The sequence below is a fragment of the Sciurus carolinensis genome, chromosome 2, assembly GCF_902686445.1.
Source record: "Sciurus carolinensis chromosome 2, mSciCar1.2, whole genome shotgun sequence".
NCBI classification, from domain to species: Eukaryota; Metazoa; Chordata; class Mammalia; order Rodentia; family Sciuridae; genus Sciurus; species Sciurus carolinensis.
In genome coordinates this window covers 195,917,801-195,934,946 of record NC_062214.1, presented here as the reverse complement: position 1 = coordinate 195,934,946, position 17,146 = coordinate 195,917,801, and the positions used below count along the sequence as shown (strand labels likewise).

Below are 17,146 nucleotides of genomic sequence, written 5' to 3'. Positions count from 1 at the left end.
TTACCTCACCACATGGATTCAGAGTTGGACAATGTTTCACCCTCTTTTGTTTATTTATAGATTTGCTTATTGGTTCTGTAATGGATCAACTTACAATGATAAAATCACAACTTTCTAACTCAAAACCTGACAGAAGTTTTGTGCTCAGATATGAGAAGACTGAGAGTTACTGGGGTCAGCTCTGCACAACACATCCATACTGGCACACGTCCACGTCCCCATCACCAGAGACTAATGAAACCAGCTGTCAGGCATTCAGGCTGTGACACAGAAAACTCATCTCAGAAGGAAGGAAACTCTGTGGTTGTTTTCTGTGTTGTGGATGTCATATATGAATGAAAGAATTAAAGTCCCTGAGATGTGACAGAGTTTTGCCACTGGCTTATGATTGGCTTAGGATCTTCTCATACATACTTTTTAATTGCATGATGAATAAGATTAATCAGCAAAGGCAAGAGAAAGAGTACATCTACTATAAGCAGCTATATTGATGCCCTTCCTATATGGATCACAATGTTTGTCTACTTTTAATATGGAATGTTCTCAAATCTAATTAGTCTAAAGGACTGATAGAACAGTCTCACCATTGGGCCATGGTTACCTCTGTCGATGAAATGTGTAAGTTGGTGAGCATCTGTATTTATGCTATATGTACTTTCTCATTGATTAATTTAATCATGCATTCACACTGCTAAAGAAAAATCAATGGGGTAAACAAACCAGCAATGCAGAAGTAAAATAAATGAGTGCTTCTCCCTGCATTTGTAATACCCACGGCACAGGAAGCCAGAGTCTTCTGTATCTGGGCAGATGTTGCAACCAACAGGATAAATCATCATTTTTGTTCCATAAACCAGTCTTCCCTGTACTGTCTGGTCATCTTTTCCTTAGTTACTAGGTGAATCTTTCATTTATTTATTTGACATTTTTTCTTTTCCTTTTTTGTAATAAAATGAACAGCTACCAAATCACCCTATTAGAAAAATAAGAACAATGCCTATTACTGGGATCTGTTTATATGCTTCTCAGCCACAGGGGTCCTCATGGGTATAAATGATACTGATTTGGCACTGACCACATTTGGACGCCCCATAAACTTGGTTTATATCCAACAAAAACCCAGCGCTGTCCCTGTTCAGCATTCTTCATCATCTTCACTCATACATTTGCTCATGGCTCAAATCCACTAATAATATAATCAATACTTATGGATCATAAAACCCAACAATAAGAAACTGAAGTTTCTTATTGGACGGGGGCTACAGCTCAGGGGTGTAGTACTTGCCTAGCATGTGCAAAGCCCCGGGTACAATCTCCAGTACTGCAAACAAATAAATAAATTTCTTATAGAGAGGAGTACCTAGTAAATAGTTCTCTTTAAGTAACAGACTCGGTTTTATGGATCAGTAATTAAAGAGCACCCTTGCTTCATATCAGTCCCATACCCTCACCAGTCAGGGCTGGATCATCTTTTGGCTACTTCACCCATTTTTAAGGATATGACAAAAACAAGCATGAGTGCACCATTTCACTCCACACGTGCAGTGCTGACAATATCTTACATCTTGGAATGTGACTGAACTATGTTTTCATAAGCAGAGGGAGGATAAATCAACTGTCACTCAGAAATAATACTGAATAATGAATGTTACATTAATTAATTCACAAATAAATTAACTATGAAAATAGAATGGTCTTGCTTCTTTCTCCTTAATGGACCAAAGATATGATGAATTAGCCCAGGTATGACCTTCATTCATTTCTCTTGTATATGTACCCACTTATTCCCTCTCAATGACAGAATTAACACCCATGATAAACCATAAAACCAGAATCAATTAATCTGTTACTTACATAGATTTCTAAGCTCATCACTCAAAAGGATAACAACCAAAACCTTCCTCACTGGAGAAAGATTTATCTCTGTGCATCCATTCTGTTGAATAGAAAGGGAACAGAAAAAAGGCAGGTTACATAGATAGATGGATATAGACAGATTTTTTTAATTCTGTTCAAGCCAATGGTATTTGATCAGCATTAACCTCAGAGCTTGGCATACATTTAAACCTGGATAGCATATCTATGAACTCACTGATTGGGCAAATATTAAATAAATAAATATTAAATTTACTATAATGAGCACCAGACAAAAGAATGAGAACCCTGACTACCTCCCATGTCTATCTGCACACCCCTGCCCACCAGACAGGTGCTGGCCCTTCTGAGTGAGTCCTGGTGCAGGACCGGGACCGAAGCATATTTTCAGCCATGATCCATGTGCACGTGAACACACGGGACTCATATAGGTACATGTGAGGTCATTAAGCTATTCCATTGTTAAGGAAATTGCATCCACAGGTCAAAACAGGGAAATTCTATCTAAATACATAGATGTAACCATCATTCTAAAAATGCAAGGTCCTAGGTCTGTTTTCATTATCTGGAGCATGTGTGTGGAACTGAACTGATTGAACTCCTAGTTCATAACCCAGGGCCCTCTCTGGTCCATGATTTGCTGTTTTTATTAAATGATTAACTGAGGCATTAACTTAGTCTTTTTCAAATTGATAATGAGACCATTATTTCTGTGACTCCACAGGAACTGCACAATATTAATGCCTCTCTAGATGCTCATTAGACACAGAAAAAAGATCCAATCGTCTTTATCATTTTTTTTTTAATTCAACTAAGGAACTGACGTTAAACACAATGAAGATCACCAGATTAATCAGAACTGGTCATGTGACAGGCTCAACACAGATCCCTACCTAAGCCCTCTTTCAATTAATCAATAGCGAAGTTAAGTAAATATTTTGCCCTTTTCTTAATAAAAGAGAAAACAACATAATATAGAACAACGTAGCCTCTAGCATCCACTGTCTCAATGCTCCTTACCCCAGAGGGACAGCTCTGATCAGTCTCTGTCCCTGGAACGGTTCTCCTAAAACGTGTCACTGATGTCTCTCACTGCTTTATCAAGACTCACATTTAGAACAGGAATAATCCATTCCCTCTGCATTCATCTGTAGGTTTCCTGGTTTATTTATGCTCTGTTTTACTGAAAATAATATATTCCACACTCAGAAGCCCAAGAACACTATCCATATTATTTTTAAATCCTAGAATAAGCTCATTTCCCATAGAGATAACAAATAGCAATCTTCTTGCAATGGACCTCACAGTTACAGGGTTTAGTCAAAATCCTTGATTCAGACACCCCGGGTGTTCACCATTGATTCAGGATGATAAACCATCTCTTTCTTAATTTCTACCTTTATTTATTGATCTATGCACTGCTTCACTAGAGTTAAAAAATATCAATAGTCATGAATATTTTTTAAAAAAAATCTAAGAACAACAACCTGGAATATTACCAGGATCTGGTTAGAGGTGGTTTCCCTACACTAGGCCTTCTACCTCAACAGGGTCTCTTGATGGCCTAACCCTAACCCTAACCCTAACCCACAGCTGGCCTGTTCCACGTGTCCTTCTCGCCCTGTGTTCCTCCTCAAGGAGGAGCTGCGAGAGGAGTTCGTGTGATGCTCTAAATATGCTCTCAGCTGTGTTCCTTAACACAGCCCCCGAGCACAGAGGACTAAAGCAACTGGCAGACAGAACGCAAGAATTCATCTAACTCCAATCATTCAAAACACAAATGGCCACGTATGGATAGAGGAGACCCTACTGGACATGGCCACCCTAGACTTTATTACTGAAGCTCTGAAAATGAGTGGACTGTCTTCTGTGTTTTAACTATGACTGTGGTTAACTGGATCAATCTTTAACTTAGATTCATAACAAATCCTTCTTCCATGTGTAGCTTAATTCAAGCAATTCAATAAGCCACTAATGAGAATTTCAACCAAATTGACAAAATGTTAGCTATTACTTACTTTAGTCACTGGGTATCTTACTCACAAAGGCAACAGCAAGATCTTCTTCAGTAGAGACTAAATAAATCAGCCTTGGTCTTCATTCTGTGGCATCAAATATCAATTTTTAAAAGAATAAACAGCACAGGGTTAGATATTTTAAAAGACATGAAGTTGGATAGCAGGTTGTGGATTCAAGTCCAGTTTTCATTATTAAAGGACTCCTTTTTATTTACTGACCTATTAATTTTAAATAATAAGATTAACACTATTAAATTGATCAATCAAAAGCAAGAACTAATACTTTTGCACACATATGTCTACAGACCCTGACTCACAGATAATTTTTTTTAATGTAGTCTTAAAAATAAATGCATGACTTTAAATTCCTGGTTCATTGCCTGTCCTCACCAACAATCTGTATTGACCCTACTTACATATTAATTTTATCATCCACTGTTTTACTTATTTGCTTATACAATGAGCCACAGAATGTTTGCTCATCTATTCACATGCACACACACAGACACACAGACACACAGTGGTAAACTCAAGAGCCACCCGGGCAGAGCTGGCTTTCATGTTCAAGTGCCTACACTCCCACACTCAAACAAGGAAGAGTGTCATTTTCACTTCTTCCTGGGCCATGCTTTGCCCACTCTTAAAAATTAAGATGTGAGCCAGGTATGGGGGCATGCACCTGAAACCCCAGCTACTCTGGAGACTGAGACAGGAGGATCACAAGTTCAAGAGCTGCCTGGGCAACTTACAATGTATACAATTAGCATATGTAAATCAAAAATCAAATTAAACAGATGGTTTTATTTATTTCTAATATAATTCAGAATTCGATTAATAATAATTCCTTTCATAGGTATATCCTCAAGATGAAAATGTGCATTCATTTCTCCGATTACATTACCACTTATTCTATTATTTATTTATGTGATTTTCCTTTCACTGAGCAAAAACAATTAACAAACAACACCCTACATCAAAATACTAGATCAGGTCTTACATACATCAGTCACATACTTCTTTCCAATAAAGCAACAGCTTTGTTCATATAAAGCAGTGGAGTTTCTATAGCACTGGCTATAGAAATATACAGTAATAAAGCACAGTGCATTATGGAATTGAACCACACTCGGCTCTCTCTAGATCTACCCATCTCTACATTTCTTTATTTATTCATGCACTGAATTACTTATAAACCCAGTCTATTCCCATAAAGTGTAAACACTGCTAATCAAGACACCTGAAGAGTCTGAGCATCTGCCCTAGGCTCATTTTCCTAGAGGAGAACAGGAGGCTACTATTTAAAGCGGACCTCAGAGTTCCAGATGGCTTTAATCAAAAATTTTGATTCAGACACCCTCCAATCTCATCATTGGTCCAGACTTGGCATGCTCTTTCTCCATTCCCTTATTCCTTCATTTCCCCATGAGTGACAGGCTCAAAAGAAAAGATCCTTGGTATGACTACGAAATGTCCCTACACACAATCCCACAAAGTGCACAGTCGAGGGCTCAGTGCCAATCCTGTGAAGTATTCAGTGAATCTGGCTTCACATTGGTACCATCCGCACCCATGATCCATGAGGGCCACATTCACTGAAGATGATATAATGAGCAATCAGAATCCACACAGTGCCCCACAACAAGGACCCAAATGATACGTGTCACCTGTTAAGAGCCTCCCCCAAGAGTTAACTGCCAGGATCGCCACCACTACGGAAGATCCAAGCCAGCCATGGTGCACGAACAATGCAGAATATCAAACAGTTCTGGAAGTTAAATTCCTTCTATCGTTTTACTTAAGTTGAGCTAAAAGGATTCATCCTGCTCACTGACCCTTCACACATTTCTCCGACAGGTCCATACTTCCTATATTCAATTTTTGTGCATTACAGTCTTTGGTCCCATACTTCAAGAACCACATATGAACAGAGAACAGAGACTAGGATTGTTACTAACATTGGTCCTTACCTACAGAAACTGTCAAGGTCTTCATCGTGGGAGAAGGACCAAATCCATGGTACTGTGCTCATTCAGGAGGAAAAGACAGATTTCCAAGAAAACAAAAAGTATAATATTTTAATATTTTTAAATAAAGTTTAGTTCTGCATTATTTGATTAATCACAATCATTGGTTTATATCACACAATCATCGTCAATCCAGCAGTGATGTTATCTTCATGTACTGAAGTACTTTTAGTATGAAAGATACATATAATTCTGTGACTCTATCACCCAACATAAAAAAGATGATTAATAAATATCTAGATAATCTTACCTTACAGCCAAAAGACCAGATAATCTGGGGGGGGGGGGGGGTTTGCTGGGGATTGAATCCAGGGACTCTTTACCACTGAGATACATCCCTAGACCTTTATTTTTGAGACACTCTTCCTAAATTGCTGACAGTCTTACAAAATTGCTGAGACTGGCCTCCAATTTGCAATCCTCCTGCCTCAGTCTCCTGAGTTGCTGGGATAACTGGTATGCACCAACATACCCACCAAGGTCGGATAATATTTTAATGAAGAAAACTTTTACAAAATAGGATGAATTTGAATTCATGTTTCATGGCACAATCTAGACAATGGGTCACACTGTACTTTAATTACTATATTTACTGCTTCATTAATATAACAATAATTAATAATTTACCTGCTACCTAAAACTAAGCACCATTTCCTGCCACTTTCTATACCAGCCCTCTCTCCCTCAGGGAACTTTCTGCAGTGATAACAGAAGTTCTCTGTCGGCACCACCCAATATGGCAGCCACGATGCACGTGCCACTTGGGAAGTGGCTAGTATGACCAAAGACTGAACTTTAAATGCAAATGGCAAGGTGTCTCTTACTGGGCCATGGCTTGTTTTTTTTTTTTTTAAATAGTGAATTGTGATGTTATTCTTTCACTCATTATAAAAACAGAAGCAAGCCAGGAACAGTGGGCGCTGTAATCCCAGAAGTTCAGGAGGCTGAGGCAGGAGAATCGCTAGTTCAAAGCCAGTCTCAGTAAAAGTGAGGCACTGAGCAACTCAGTGAGACCCTGTCTCTAAATGAAATACAAAACAGGGCTGGGGAGGTGGCTCAGTGTTAGTGCCCCTGGGTTCAATACCTGGTACCAAAAAAAAAAAAAAAAAGCAATATACATAAACCCTAAGTACAATGGGCAAGCTCCCATCTCCACATTCAATTATTATCAAAATCAGTTAAAAACGCATTTATAATTTTCCTCTAAATAAAAATCATTGAACAAGAGGATTTGTGGTAATTATATTCATACTTTTATTATTTTTATTTATTTTTAACATTTCTTGCTTAGGATTTTTCCATGTTTCAATAACTATTTATTAAAATACTATTATATTAATGAATTTAGCAGAATTATTGGTTTTAGAATTATTATGGAATATACATAATTGATATGTATATCAATGTATTTGACATAATCATAAATATTATATTATTATGTTATGGCATAAGTGCTATTATATTATTATGTTATTATGATATAATAATAAATATGACATTACATAATAATAAATATTATTATGACATAATACATATTATTATGTCAAATACAAAATTTAATTATATAAATTGTGTGCCACAGCTTAAAATAAGACATGCAATAAGCAACTCACCACTAGCCCAAAAACAACATGGGGAGCAACTCTATCAGCACCCACTTTATTTGAACTCAAAATTTTAGAAATGAACAATAAAAAAATCCTTGATTCATTCGCTCCCTTCATTATTAGATAAGTTATGGCCCTCCTTGTCTTTTTCCATGCATTGATTTACTTAAAATAATACAGTTTATACACATGAAAAACAAAAGAGCAAAAAATACATTCCCTAAGCCAGGTACAGTGGCACATGCCTGTAATCCCAGCAACTCAGGAGGCTGAGGAAGGAGGATCTGAAGTCGGAGGCCTCAGCAACTTAGAGAGGCCTTGTCTCAAAATAAAACATTTTCTGGGGATGTAGCTCAGTTGATAGAATGCTTGCCTTGCAAGCATAAGACCCTGGGTTCAATCCCAAGCACCGCAAAAAAAGAAGAAGAAGAAGAAGAAGAAGAAGAAGAAGAAGAAGAAGAAGAAGAAGAAAGAGCTGGGAAAGTAGCTCAGTGGTAAAGTGCCCCTGGGTTCAATCCCCAGTATAACCAAAACAAAACCAAAAAAAAATGTCCCCTTGAATATTTCTAAATTCCTCTATAAGCACATTTCGAATAGATAGAATGGACCTCAGAGTGATAGACCGGGTTTAATCAAAATATTTGATTCAGATGCCCCACGCATACTCATCATGGATCCAGACGTGGTATTCTGTGCTTTTATTCAATGTTAATAGTCCTGACTTATTCATTGATTCTCCAATAAGATGATCACTGGCCATGAACGGGGGTGGGGGGGGTCCTGAAGATACAATTATGTCTGTCAAAGTTCACACCCCCAAAGAGCTGGGGACTTTAATCTCTGCAATAAACCTCAGAGATGCAAATATGAATTAATCCACCCCCAAGCACTACATCCATCTGCTCTGATTTGCTGGTCCATGCTTGGGCTGCCTTCATTTAAAGTACATCCATATTTTCAAGATGCTGCAATGAACTACCAACTTATATCACAGCTAATGAAAAAGAATAGAGTCTCCATTTCCTTCCCTACTCCCCTCAATGAGTTAAGAATCTATAACAATATCAAGGGAGAAGTGTTTAAATCCATTGGGGTATAAAAGCAAAATTACATATTAAAATTTCTTAATATGACAGAAATGCCTTTCGTCTTTTCGTTCTAACCTTAGAACAAATTGTTCTGAATTGGATCAAACATAATCTTAATTTATAAAAATCTCACCATTGGTCAATGCATGACCACTTTTGAACTGATCCCTTTAAATAATTCTGCGCATACACGATCAAGCCCTACCCTAGCAAGAACATGAACTTTGATTTGTACTTACATAGACATCTTCTCTCCTTATCCAAAGAGGGGAAAGGGAAGGACTTCACAGGAAAACAGTGATGGGATAGGTGGAATGTTACCCTGCAGAGTAAAAAGCAAGTGGTCAAATGGATTGAATAGTTGAATTTACTTGTTTTAATCAAACCATACTTGTGTAGCAATCAATTAACCATAAACCTTGGTTTGTGTTCTATTCTGAACATTGGAAAAGAGAGCACTACTTTACATTTGTTAATTTCTTTAATTTGGAAGAAAGGAAAATATTTTATTAACGTATATATAATATTTTTGTTGAGAATAATATAATGAACACCACTGAATCCAACTTTGAAAACAACAAAAATAACTCTTAGGATTGCCTCTCTGTTACTGCTGCCCACATAGGTGAGACCAAGATCCTCTTTTTGTTGAATTTTGCGCAAAACTGGATACACGGGAGATTAGATTCCTGATACACTCTTGCTGATGGTACAAGGTGGAACCTTATTAATTCACTAACTGATTTATTAATTTACTCATGAGATCATTTGTGTAAGAGAACTCTTGGAAGTTTAAACAACCATCAAGATAAAACTGAAACACTAATATAAGAAACGTCTATGTGTACCACTAGAAAGGCCTAGAAATCTTCGCCTTCCAATGGATATGAGTTACAAATAATAAGATGATCAAGATCTTTATACACAATAACATGTTTTCCACTGGCACTTTGAATACTAACATTTTGAAAAATTAAGACACAAATTTATGAATTTGTTCTCTTAGAATTGTAATTCATTATACGTGAGCCCGACTATACTAGATAAGTACCCTGAATAACATTTACATTTTTCTTATGTAATTACCCCAAAAAGTAGCAAATTGGATCAATTTGTTTGCTTAAGTAAAACTGCACAGTAAATTTGCATTCATTTTAAGTGCAGTTGTATAAAAGTCTCATCTTTGCTCCAAATTCTCACTTATATATTCAATCAAGAACGTATTTATGTAAATGCTCTTCCACTTTCTTAATAAAATGATCAGTGGGCACAGAACAAAATCGCTGCCTCTTATGTTCAGATGACCACATGGTCCTACTGTACAGAGACTCAACTATTAATTCATTGGGGCTAAGAATCTCAAAATGGTTTTAATCATGATCCATGTTCCATTACATCTCTTAAAAAATCATCACATGTGTGTATTTCTTATTCTTCACTCATTGCCATAGTCTTTATTCATGACTAGTTATGGATATGACAATGTCATTCATACCCCCAAACCAAAAGAACCAGAATCTGTAGGCTTTCTCCCCACAATGGGATAAACACCGGTACCTCCTGGCAATGGACCTCAGAGTTGCAGATGGGTTTAATCACTGTCCTCGAGTCAGAAACCCCATGCCATTCATCATGGGTCCATTTGTGATTGATTCACCTACTCAGAAATAACAACACAGTCACAAAATCCCCAAGACAAGACCGTTTGCCTTGTGGTTAAAGCTCTTCAATGGCACTCAAAGGCTTTATTTTACTTAATTTGTCCATAGGCAAACATGGCTCAATGAAAAATAATAACACCACAGCCCTCCATCACCTGAGACACTCACAGGTCATCTGTGTTCTTGTGGACTGTCCAAAGGCGGTACCAGTCAGGATCTCAACACACGTGGGAATGCTGAAATCAACCATAATGATTTCAGAATAAAGAATAATATTAAACTCTCCTGAGAATAATTTAAATAACTTCTATCTTCTTTTAAAATACCTTCAGTTGTGTTAATGTGGAATGTTTTCCTAACACATTCCCATTACGGCTCCATATTTGGAGAATTTTACTTGTTTTATGTATGAAGACATTTATTACTTTGAAATTCTTTGGCTAATAACCATGAAAAACTGAGCCAAGCACAGATCATGAACCAAGGGTCTTACCTTTATCAGCATCTCTGCTCCTCATTCAGGATGATAATTCTTGATTAAATGATTAAATCAGCAGACCGGTGTTCACCCTGGGGAGGGAAAAGATTTAGAAGAGATTTAGATTTATTTTTAATGAATTATTCAAGCAGAACTAGGTAGCAATAAACTTTCATTCAAAAATGCAATTTTTCATTAGTTCAGTGTTCAACTTTTAATTTGAAATAATATGATAAATACTATTGAGTACACCACCTAGCCCAAAAATAAGATCTATAACCATTACAAATACCTGCCTAGATAAACATTCATAAGTAGATGAGTATTCAGAGGATTAGTGGCTGATACATTTTCCCTTTTCTTAATTAAAAAAAAAAATGCAAATTGAAAAAAAAAAGTCTTGTTACTATCAGTATCATAATGCTTCACATAAAAAAAGATTATAGACTGTTCGTTTTACTTCAGATTAATAATTGCACTTCTTTATGGCAAGTCATAATGCTAACAATATTTGTTTTATTGTACTCTACTAATTGCTCCATGAATAGGTCTGTTAATCTTTCATGTACATTTCTCAACTCACATAGGTATTGATTTACTTGGTATAATACATTCTGTATCTTCAAACCACAAAATCCCAGGGCCAAGTCTATTGCATTATCCTACCTTCTGCTCTTAGGTAATGTCTACAGAACATACGGGCCACCTCTTGTTCTGTAAGAAACCCCGGAGTTACAGGGGGCTTCATCAGAAGGTCGACTCAGGCACCTCCACCAGTGCTAACCACTGACCTGCTGGCTTTCTATCTCTTCGTGTATTTATCCCTCCTTGAACCAGTTCAGTCATCCTCTGATTCATAAATAATAATTATACATTCAGAACCCTGTAATGGCAAGAAGACTGAGGACAAAAGGATATAAGGGAACCAAACTGGGTTCGCTGCTCCTTTTCACTCAGAGCAGAGAGGAGATACCTTACCACAGGGAGCCCCTGGTTCCAACCTCCAGATCAATCAGCATGCCATGCTGTAGGGAGACCCTCACTTCTGATTGGCTATTCCTCAGAGCTGGTGCAACCAGCAGCCACGGACCCCTCAACAAAGCCCTCGCTTTTCAAAACTGACACTGGCTACCTTTCAAGGCATCCTGCCTCAAGGAGTTAGCAAGTTCCATGTTGGTAAATAAGAGACTATACCAAGTGATGGTCGGAAAAGACATAAGTGGGAGGTTAAATGTATGAAAGGCACCCCATCTCGTTAGTCATGGTCTTTAGTTGGGCTGAGGTGAATTACTTGAAATCTTCTGTTCATGACACGTTCCAATCACAAGTCTGTGTCTGGCATTCTTTAAATTCATGTATTATTAACAATTATTTTATTGAAATAATTTAGGGGGTTCCCTTGAAGAAAGGCCATCTGTGCCCAGAGCACCAACTCTAATGCTTACTCACATGGGTCTTTATGCTCCTTGTCTGAGAAGTGAGAGCAATGGTTTCCCTGATTAGAGAGTGATAACATCTCCGATGTGGTTTGCGGTATGGGGTGGTGGCAGGGAGCCTGCTTTTAAAAAATGTCCTCATGTTTTAAAGAACCAGATTAAAACTCCATGTACATCTTTCCAAAACTTACAAGAGCTCCTGGTTTCTCTTTTGTTGTGGACAAAAAACGTGGATAGGAATTCTCATATTATGACATGGTTTGCTGGCTTAAAAAAAAAAATGGAGTCATAAAATCATGTATATCCATAAAAATGCAATCCAAACTAGAATAAGATATATCCTATGCTTATATAATTATATCAAAATGAATTCTACTGTCATGTATAACAAAAAGGACCAAAATTTTTTTTAAAAAATCATGCCTTGCTTTTCAAAGACACCAAAATCTGTAATGTCACGGCATCAGGTCACAACACGAAACAGTATTTACATGTCCATAGTCATTGACCTCAGGACAACAGACCCATTTCTTTTTCTATCGCTTTAGTAAAAATTAGTAAAGTGAAAAGATTAAACAGTCTGATGATTGACCTCTGCTTGCCACACAATTATGTGTTATATAACAACTATTTATATGAATAAATGCACTTTGTTTCCTTAACAAAATAACCAGTCAGTAACCATCACCAAGATAGAACACGAGATTTTGTGTACAAATGACCACCGGCACCTTCGCCAAAATGGCAAGAGCCTTGACTTAATTTGTTGGGAGTCTCAGACAAGTTTTATTACATTCCTTTATAAGAATTGTATGATGTGCCCTCTTTTTTTCACATTTTTTAATTGATGGGCTGACTTTCTAATTTAAACAAACAGTAAACTCTGGGCTGAGGGTGTAGATCAGTGGTGGAGCAGTTGCTGAACTTGATCACTAGCACTGTACCAATAAAAAAAATTAAAAAAAAATGAAAATATAGCCCCAAAAGCATAGAAACCCGAGGAAACATTACCTTACCTTAACTCATTTCCAAAGGAGGAATGATTAGGTGTCTCTTTATGGACCTCAGAGATACATATGGGTTTAATCAAAATATCCTGTTTCAGATACCCCATGGTACTCATCACTGGTCCAAGCGCATCCTTCTTCCTTTTTATCATCCTTCGTTTATTGATTCGTTAGTTAATGAGCAATACAATCACAAAATTCTAGGAACCAGATCTCCTGCAGAGCTGCCCTTCCCTCATAGACTGCAGCCCTTCAACACAGGACTTCAGGAAGATGCGGAATCAATGACACCCGTGTGGCACAGCAGACCTGCCCGGGGCCCTTGTCCTTCATGACCTTCATGGACTCCATTTGCCCAATTGCCAAGAGTGGCCTAAGGAAAAGTCATGACACCACCACCCGGTAACGCTCTCGGCATCTTCCGTTCTCCCTCGGTGCCATGCGCAGTTATCACTCAGGACCACACAGAACGGGAGTGTCCAAATCATCGGTGGTGGAAATAAGATACAAAGCTAATCAGTTCTGAAAATAAATTAAACAACTACAGCCTTTTAAAAATCACCCCCAAAACTAAAAATGAAAATAAAGTCACCTTTATTGCATCTAATTAGATGAAGCATGCATTTGGGTTTGACATGATCCCATCACAGGTCCATTCTTGGTGACGTTTATTTCTCGTGTGCACATGGGTGTCTCTGCACTAGTACTAAACACAGGAGCAAAGCATCAGGACGTGGAGGTGAGGTCTCACTTACATTGTTCTCTGTGTTTGTTACCCACAGAGCTAATCACCCGGGTCGTGTTTCTCGGGAATAAGTCATTCTCCTGTGGTCTCCCTGTGGAAGAAGCGTAGACTTAGCCAGACGGATTTTGTAATGAATGTTAATTATGTGGAACTAGATAGTAATAAACACTGATCATTTATAATTAATTCAGTATCTTATTTTTGCTTTTAAATAATGTAATAGTCACTGTTGCATCTACCACCCAAGAATAAGATCTATCCCTGTGAAAAATGTCTGCCACACAAACACCCTCCTCACCCAGGCAAACTCCTCGTGGGGTGAACATTTGCCTACCTATTCCACAGCATGTCCTCACTATGCTACAAGATTTGCCTGCTACTGGTACTTCTGGGTGTGTACCTAATCACTCTGCAAGCTCATCCACGATCTTTATTCACCAAAGACATAGCCAAAGCCAGTTAGAGACTGGCTAAAGCAGGTGGGTGGCATTTAATAAATATAAAAAGAGAGAAAGGACATTTTAAATGATAAGAATATGATACAGACTTAGATTATTTTCAATCAATACTTGTCAGAGGGACCAAGTTAATCAGACCCCTATTTTATGTCCAATTCTCCTCATTATGTATTTAATAAATTTAAATAATACAGAAAAATACTACTGAATCCACCACTAACTAAGAAAGATAACAACTGTCTGTGAAAAATATTTTAATAGCTTCAACAAACATAAAAATCATTTTCGTGGATGCTACTTTTGCAGAATTTGTGGACATTTAAATCATCGTTCAATTCCTAGTAGTCTATGCTTAATTCTATCTTACATCTTAATTTATTGACTCATTTAATCACTCATGGATGATTTGACCATGTTTATTATCTAAAGAATAACCAAAATTGTAACTGAGCCAATAATTCACAACTGAAAAACATCTCTGGGCAATGATCTGCATACACTTTATCAAAAAAATGGCAGTAGGGGCTGGGACTGTATCTCAGTGGTAGAACACTTGCCTAGCACGTGTGAGGCACTGGGTTTGATACTCAGCACCACATAAAAATAAATAAATCAAATAAAGGTATTAAGTCCATCTGCATCAAAAAAAATTTTTTTAAATGGCAGCAGGCTAGGTACTTTCCTATAAATATCAGTGGTGAAACTCAAATAATGGTCATTCTCTCATAAGACATCATTCTCATTGATCTATGTTTTGTCTTCTTTCAAATAAAATTTTATTTATTTGACAATAGTAATACATTAATCTGTAAATGCAAACATAGTAGAAATGAATCCTGAATAAACTAACCCCTGTCTATCCCATTCTTTAGTCAGTGAAAATGATGGTCAAGATCATTTTGGAGTTGTTAACAAAATTCCATGTTCTTTGTAGCACTGTTCCCAAGAGTCAATATATGTTGTAATCCACCAATGTCCATCAGTGGATGAATGGATAAGGGAAATATGGTCTATGCACCCAGTGGAACACTACTTCCAATGTTGTGTTGACAATGGTGGATCTTTTGTCTCTCTAGTTTGTTGACATCCCCAAAACAACCTTCTGGAATTTTCATTGGGATTGCTTTGAATCTATAGATTAAGATGGGGGTGGAGGGAACTGACATTTTGAAGCTATCAGTTACTAAACAACACCACACACACACACACACACACACACACACACACAAATCCAGATCAAAATACCAATACTGCTACAGTTGAGAAACACTGCTTTACCCTCTCCAAAATAATTGGTTGAAAGATGAAGATATTTATAGATTCACTCACAACATCATCAGTATCTGTGAGCATGGAAATGAAGGGCATTAGAAGTGTGAAGTGGGACTGGGATGGAGCTGGCTGGTAGTACTTAGCATGCATGAGGTCCTGGGTTCAATCCCCAGCCAAATAATTAATGAAAGAAGGAAGGCAGAAATCTGAGTAGCAGGAACAGCTGCCCACATGCTCATTATTCCCTGATATGACCAAGAAGATCTTATTTTCTCATTTTCCAAGCTACCAGCAACTTGATAATGCAGGACTATAACATTAATTTCTCAGTATTTAATCTCTAGTTATTTCTTACCCAGATAGGCATCAGAGTTAATCAATTTGTGTTGGAACTGACCACTTCAAATGTAAAATAATAATAAATATATTACCTGCTCTCATAAAGAGGCTGTGAATGGTTATCCTTTGTCTTCAATCCTTGACATATTTGCCTTCTTATTCTTTTATTGATATATTTATAGTAATAACATCCAGACCTATGAACCTTAGTAACCTAAGAACAAAATAATGAACGTCCCTACCTTCTGCTGTGAGATAATTTATCACGAAGGAATTCATAAAGGCTGTTCTTAAAATGGACCTCAGAGTTACAGGGTTTAATCAAAATCATTGATTCAGACACCCCAGAACACTCATCATTGGCCAGGCTCAACACACCTGTCCTCATGCAGGCATCCCTGTGCCCTTCGCTCACGGAGTCACTAATGCTAGCAAAGTTGACACACCTGGACATATCTAGGTGAACCCCACCACCATGCCCACCCACAAAGAGGCTTCCTAATCAGAATAAGATAGGTTCTATGCTTGCACGATTTTATCAAAATGGATTCTACTGTCGTGCATAACTAAGAAGAAACAATAAAGTTAAAAAAGATCAAAGGTTTTTTTTTAAAAAAGCCACTGTACATGAAATACAAACCTATGAACAAGGTCCTTAATTACAACCACGCTACTTCTCCTGGATTAACCTCCACCGACCTGAGAGGCTGCGTCTGCCCTTCACGAATGTTCCCACGCAGAGGGCCCACCTTCCCTGCCCACAGTCCGTCCAGGTTCAACCTCCTTCTGTGTTACCTGTCCACAGTGTAGAGACAGTAGATGTGGAAGCCAGCCTCCAAGATGGCTCTGGGCAGCCCCGCATGCACATGGCCTCATGTTAGACAGCCTTTCTGACTGACAAGAGCCCTGCAGAAGTGATAGTTATGCCTCCTCTGGGTTCCACCTTGCTCTCTTGGACTGACTGCTCTGGGGAATTCAACTGTCCTGTGTGTGAGCCAGGAAGCCAACCCCGTGGCACCATCAGGTCCACAGCTGAGGGGACTCCACCTAACATCTCACCTGCAACCTCACGATAGACCCCAAGCCACAACTGCCCAAGAGACCTCCCCTGAATCCTTCTTGTACTACAAGAAATGTG

At 37.9% G+C, this 17,146-nt stretch overlaps 5 non-coding genes and 1 pseudogene across 5 annotated transcripts; all 6 read right to left on the bottom strand.

Annotated features, from left to right (window-relative positions):
• Positions 1-3,169: 3,169 nt before the first annotated feature.
• Positions 3,170-3,240, bottom strand: LOC124978469 (uncharacterized; annotated as a pseudogene).
• Positions 3,241-5,196: 1,956 nt separating this feature from the next.
• LOC124978464 (small nucleolar RNA SNORD113/SNORD114 family) lies at positions 5,197-5,270 on the bottom strand. Its single transcript, XR_007107474.1, has one exon. It is a non-coding gene; the product is annotated as a small nucleolar RNA SNORD113/SNORD114 family (small nucleolar RNA).
• Positions 5,271-8,126: 2,856 nt separating this feature from the next.
• Positions 8,127-8,203, bottom strand: LOC124978465 (small nucleolar RNA SNORD113/SNORD114 family). The gene has a single exon (XR_007107475.1). It is a non-coding gene; the product is annotated as a small nucleolar RNA SNORD113/SNORD114 family (small nucleolar RNA).
• Positions 8,204-10,178: 1,975 nt separating this feature from the next.
• On the bottom strand, positions 10,179-10,253 carry LOC124978468 (small nucleolar RNA SNORD113/SNORD114 family). The gene has a single exon (XR_007107476.1). It is a non-coding gene; the product is annotated as a small nucleolar RNA SNORD113/SNORD114 family (small nucleolar RNA).
• A 2,991-nt stretch (positions 10,254-13,244) lies between these two features.
• On the bottom strand, positions 13,245-13,320 carry LOC124978470 (small nucleolar RNA SNORD113/SNORD114 family). The gene has a single exon (XR_007107477.1). It is a non-coding gene; the product is annotated as a small nucleolar RNA SNORD113/SNORD114 family (small nucleolar RNA).
• A 2,983-nt stretch (positions 13,321-16,303) lies between these two features.
• LOC124978472 (small nucleolar RNA SNORD113/SNORD114 family) lies at positions 16,304-16,375 on the bottom strand. The gene has a single exon (XR_007107479.1). It is a non-coding gene; the product is annotated as a small nucleolar RNA SNORD113/SNORD114 family (small nucleolar RNA).
• Between the last annotated feature and the right edge of the window lie 771 nt (positions 16,376-17,146).